Below are 6000 nucleotides of genomic sequence, written 5' to 3'. Positions count from 1 at the left end.
GCTAATAGAGTTTATTTTGCGTACTAATCTGGTAGTTTGCAACAAGGGAGATGCCCCAACCTTTGTCACTAAAAACAGCAAGAGGTTTTGGACATCACCTTGGCCTCGCAAGAACTGAATGAAGTGATATCTGAGTGGCATGTTTTAAGTGAACACAGCTTCTCAGATCATCGCTACATCAGTTTCAAATTTGATGTTCATACCACCAAGACCATATTTCCGCCAAATGTTAGGAAAGCTGACTGGAATAGGTATAGGGAATCGTTCAATATGATGATACCGGAAATACCAGAGACAAATATGAGCACTGTGCAAGTTATCGAACACGCAGTGGAGAGGATTACTAAGGCCTTCAACATTTCACTGAAAGCTGCATGCCCTAAAGGGAAGCCAAGGGGGAAAAATCGACCACCATGGTGGTCTATGGAGTTAGGTAATAGGAGGAAATCGTGCAGGAAGCTCTTTAACAAAGCAAAGTCCACCAGAGCTCCTGTGAATTGGGACGCTTACAAGAAGAATCTGAGAGGATACAAGCGAGAACTGAGAAAGGCTCAGCATAACTCTTGGAATGATTACTGCATCAGCATTGAGAATACGTCCGAGGCTTCCAGACTACGGAAGGTGCTAGCATCCACGAGCACCGCTCCAGGTTTCATTAAAACATCGGAGGGCAATTGGACAACGTCCAGTGAGGAGACGCTGGAGGTACTATTGGACACACATTTTCCCGGAAATCAGACGGTTGAACCATGCACTGGCGGTGCCACAGTGGCTCAGCGGTCGTTTCCTATCGAGGAAATTGTATCAGAATCTAGAATAAAATGGGCGTTAAATAGCTTTGGATCATTCAAAACCCCCCGGACCTGATGGAATTACTCCGGCGGAGTTAAAAGCGGTGGCTGACAGAATTATCCCCTGGTTGTCGGCGATATATATAGGATGTATCAACTTAGCATATATTCCACGAAAGTGGAGAGAATCAAAAGTCGTTTTCATACCTAAAGCGGGAAAAGCCTCTCACTCGAATGCGAAGGATTTCCGACCAATCAGCTTATCATCATTCCTACTTAAGACTCTGGAGAGGATGATAGATATTTATCTTAGAACTAGCGTCGATTCAAGTTTGCTCTCGAAACGACAACATGCATACTCGAAAGGCAGGTCTACTGAGACCGCATTACATGAACTAGTCAGCTTTATTGAAAGCTCACTATCTGTCAAAGAATACACAATCGAGGCATTTCTAGACATCGAAGGGGCGTTCAATAACGTCCATCCGAGCTCGATATTAAATGGACTGACAACTCTGAATGTTGATCCAGGTATACTTAGCCTTGGGAGCCACCGTGGTGCAATGGTTAGCATGCCCGCCTTGCATACACAAGGTCGTGGGTTCGATTCCTGCTACGACCGAACACCAAAAAGTTTTTCAGCGGTGGATTATCCCACCTCAGTAATGCTGGTGACATTTCTGAGGGTTACAAAGCTTCTCTAAGTGGTTTCACTGCAATGTGTAACGCCGTTCGGACTCGGCTATAAAAAGGAGGTCCCTTGTCATTGAGCTTAACATGGAATCGGGCAGCACTCAGTGATAAGAGAGAAGTTCACCACTGTGGTATCACAATGGACTGAATAGTCTAAGTGAGCCTGATACATCGGGCTGCCACATAACCTAACCTAACCTAACCTAGCCTGTTAGACGAACTTCTAAGGAAGAGACGCATTTCAGCCACACTAGGACAAGCAAACATGCAAAGGTATGTGAACAGAGGCACTCCTCAAGGAGGAGTTCTATCACCTCTTCTTTGGAATGTTGCTATAAACGACCTTCTGGTTTCCCTAGAAAAAGAAAGGATACAAGTGGTGGCATACGCAGATGATGTGGCGCTAGCAGTCAGGGGAAAATTCCCATCAACAGTTAGAGATATTATACAGAGAGCCCTCCGGATAACTGAGAAATGGGCGAAAGATAATGGTCTTGGGGTAAATCCTGCAAAGACAGAAATAGTCATGTACTGCAAAGATCGCAAAACTCCCACGGTTAGGCCCATTTCCTTAGGGGGTATTGAAATTCCCTTTAGGGAGTGTGCAAAATACCTTGGCGTTATTTTGGACAGGAAGCTGAACTTTAAGCTTAATATTGAAGAAAGGGTGAGGAAAGCAACGGTAGCTTTATACTCGTGCAAAAAGGCAATAGGGAAAAAGTGGGGACTAAAACCAAAAATTGTACATTGGCTATACACGGCAGTGGTTAGACCTATAATGCTATATGGTGTTGTAGTCTGGTGGCCGGCACTTCACCAGCCGACAAGTTTAGACAAAGTTCAGCGTATGGCGTGCTTGTGTATCTCAGTATGACATTAAGGGAGGAACAAACTCCCTTAATGTCATACTGCATCTATTGCCTTTAGACATTTTGGCCAAACAGTCAGCTGCAACAACGGCTGTGCGGTTGCGCGAGCTATTGCTGTGGTCGGAAAAAAGTTACGGTCACAGTTCGGTCCTCAAAATAATTCCAGATGTGCCTAACGTAGTGGATTACACTTTAGCGAGTCCACTTTTCGACAAAAAGTTTGAGACTAATTCCCAACAGTGAGGCGTGGTGTACACGGACCCCGGGGAATAAAAGATATATAGATTTCTACACTGATGGCTCCAAATTGGATGGCCAAGTGGGTTTCGGAGTATATTCTAAAGATCTAAAGAACTTCGAATAGCGAAAAGATTACCTGATCACTGTAGTGTTTTTCAGGCTGAAATATTAGCAATAAGAGAAGTGGTGAATTGGCAGAGAAGTAATGCTCCAAGCAATATTGGCATTAATATATACTCAGACAGTCAACCTGCAATAAAATCCTTGGACTCTGTGTTCCTCAACTCGAAAACGGCCATCGACTGCCGCAAATCTCTCAATGAGATGGCTGAGCAGCACAATATTCACCTAATATGGGTGCCTGGCCACAGGAACATACCGGGGAACTGCGAAGCAGATGAGCTAGCAAGGCTAGGAACTACCTTACATATTCCAGGGGAACTAGAATCTGTTGGTGTGTCTCTGGTTACCTGCAAGCTCTTACTGCGTGAGAAGGCTGTCATGATGGCAAATGTTCGATGGGAGAATTGTAAGGGTTGTAACGACACCAAGCAAATATGGACCCATTTAAACTTAAACCGCACACTAGATATGCTAGTGTTCTCGAGACGCCAGACATCACTCCTGATATCTGCTATAACGGGTCGCTGCCTGATAGGCGATTTTGCAAAAACTATTGGTGCGAAGTATAATGACTATTGTATGAGCTGTCATGATGCGGAGGAAAATGAATCAATAAAACACCTGCATTTTGTGTAAGGCGTAAGCAAATTTTAGGGGCATATAGCTTCAGATTATTTGCGGACCTGGAAAACGTTAACTTAAGCAGTCTGCTAATGATTTTGGAACAATCTGGTTGGTTCAACAGAAGAAAATAATCGAGAAGGTTCAACGGTTAAAACTAGAAGTGCCCATATGTAATAGGTACTTTTAGTTAATGTGGTATCACAATGGACTGAATAGTCTAAGTGAGCCTGAACCTTAATCGGGCTGCCACTTTAACCTAACCTAACCTAACACCATGTACCAAATTTCAGCCGGATCGGATGAAATATGCTTCTGTTAGAGGCTCCACAAGCCAAATCTGAGGGTCCCTTTATATGGGGGCTATACGAAAAAGTGGACCGATATGGCCCATTTTCAATACCATCCGACCTACATCAATAACGACTCAGAATTTCACCACGACCCAGAATATATATACTTTATGGGGTCTTAGAGCAATATTTCGATGTGTTACAAACGGAATGACAAAGTTAATATACCCCCATCCTATGGTGGAGGGTATAAAAAATATTTTGTATCTCGATAATAAGCAAAGTTCTACAAAAAAAACTACCAAACAAAAAAAATATTCTTTTTTTATAGGAAATTTTTTATTTCTATAGGAAATTTTGTCAAGCTTTTATTTTTATAGAAAATTTGTCAAAAAATATTTCTATAGAAAATTTTGTCAGAGTTTTATTTCTATAGGATTTTTTTTTTTCAAAAATGTATTTCCATAGAAAATTTTGTAGAAAATTTTTATACAAATTTTTAATTTTTAATTTTATTACACGGACGAAAACGACTGTTTTTCATATGTTTGGGTTTAAAAATTATATGTTTGGAGCTCAAAATTTTCAGCACAATATTTTTAAGTGAAAGCATATAATGTTTATAAACTAGCATAACATGTTTGGGACATATATGTTAATATGTTAGAACATATTATGTTTGGGACATAAAATGTTTGTAAATATAATATGCTTAAATGCAAACATATATTACATTAGAAATAGCCTATAAACATATGTGTTTAGAAAGAGAAACCTAGAGAGTAAGCTGCAAGTAAAATAATTGAAGTAACCAATTGGCGCCTTAAAAATATATCCACAAATAGAAAATTTCATTAAAATTTTTTTTCTACCAGTTTATGCCCTAAGGTGAAACATAATATGTTTGAACAATGCAAACAATATTAATATTTTGTTTGAACCAATCCAGGTTGGCTGATAAGTCCCCGGTCTAACAAAGAAAAACACATTTTTTGTCAAAATTCGTTTTTATTATTCAACATAGTTCCCTTCAAGAGCGATACAACGATTATAACGACCTTCCAATTTTTTGATACCATTTTGGTAGTACTCCTTCGGTTTTGCCTCAAAATAGGCCTCAGTTTCGGCGGTCACCTCTTCATTGTAGCCAATTTTTTTTCCTGCGAGCATCCTGAGAACAAGAAAAAGTCGCTGGGGGCCAGATCTGGCGAATACAGTGGGTGGGGAAGCAATTCGAAGCAAAATTCATGAATTTTTGCCATCGTTCTCAATGACTTGTGGCACGGTGCGTTGTCTCGGTGGAACAACACTTTTTTCTTCGTCATATGGGGCCGTTTTGCCGCGATTTCGACCTTCAAACGCTCCAATAACGCCATATAATAGTCACTGTTGATGGTTTTTCCCTTCTCAAGATAATCGATAAAAATTATTCCATGCGCATCCCAAAAACCAGAGGCCATTACTTTGCCAGCGGACTTTTGAGTCTTTCCACGCTTCGGAGACGGTTCACCGGTCGCTGTCCACTCAGCCGACTGTCGATTGGACTCAGGAGTGTAGTGATGGAGCCATGTTTCATCCATTGTCACACATCGACGGAAAAACTCGGGTGTATTACGAGATAACAGCTGCAAACACCGCTCAGAATCATCAACACGTTGTTGTTTTTGGTCAAATGTGAGCTCGCGCGGCACCCATTTTGCACAGAGCTTCCGCATATCCAAATATTGATGCATGATATGACCAACACGTTCCTTTGATATCTTTAAGGCCTCTTCTATCTCGATCAACTTAATTTTACGGTCATTCAAAATCATTTTGTGGATTTTTTTGATGTTTTCGTCGGTAGCCACCTCTTTTGGGCGTCCACTGCGTTCACCGTCCTCCGTGCTCATTTCACCATGCTTGAATTTTGCATACCAATCATTTATTGTTGATTTCCCTGGGGCAGAGTCCGGAAACTCATTATCAAGCCAAGTTTTTGCTTCCACCGTATTTGCTCCCTTCTGAAAACAGTATTTTATCAAAACACGAAATTCCTTTTTTTCCATTTTTTCACAATAACAAAAGTTGCTTCACAAAAGGCGCTCTATCTCACAAACTAATTGACTTACCGTCGTCAAATTTTGACACAAATCATTTGAAGGTTGGTACTATATAAAAATAATATGCATTTAATACTAGCGACGCCATCTATGTGTCAGACCGGGGACTTATCGGCCAACCTGTTATATGCTGAGGTGGTGAAGAAAGTGAATTTGGTGGTGGAGTGATTTCTACAGGGTGTAATTTCGTAGTTTGATTATTGGTGGAGTCGCATTTGCTGGCTACTTGAGCGTACGTGACTTTTGGAGTATAAGAAGTTATTAGGTG

This window comes from Haematobia irritans, chromosome 2, assembly GCF_050003625.1.
Source record: "Haematobia irritans isolate KBUSLIRL chromosome 2, ASM5000362v1, whole genome shotgun sequence".
NCBI classification, from domain to species: Eukaryota; Metazoa; Arthropoda; class Insecta; order Diptera; family Muscidae; genus Haematobia; species Haematobia irritans.
This window is presented reverse-complemented; position numbering follows the sequence as displayed.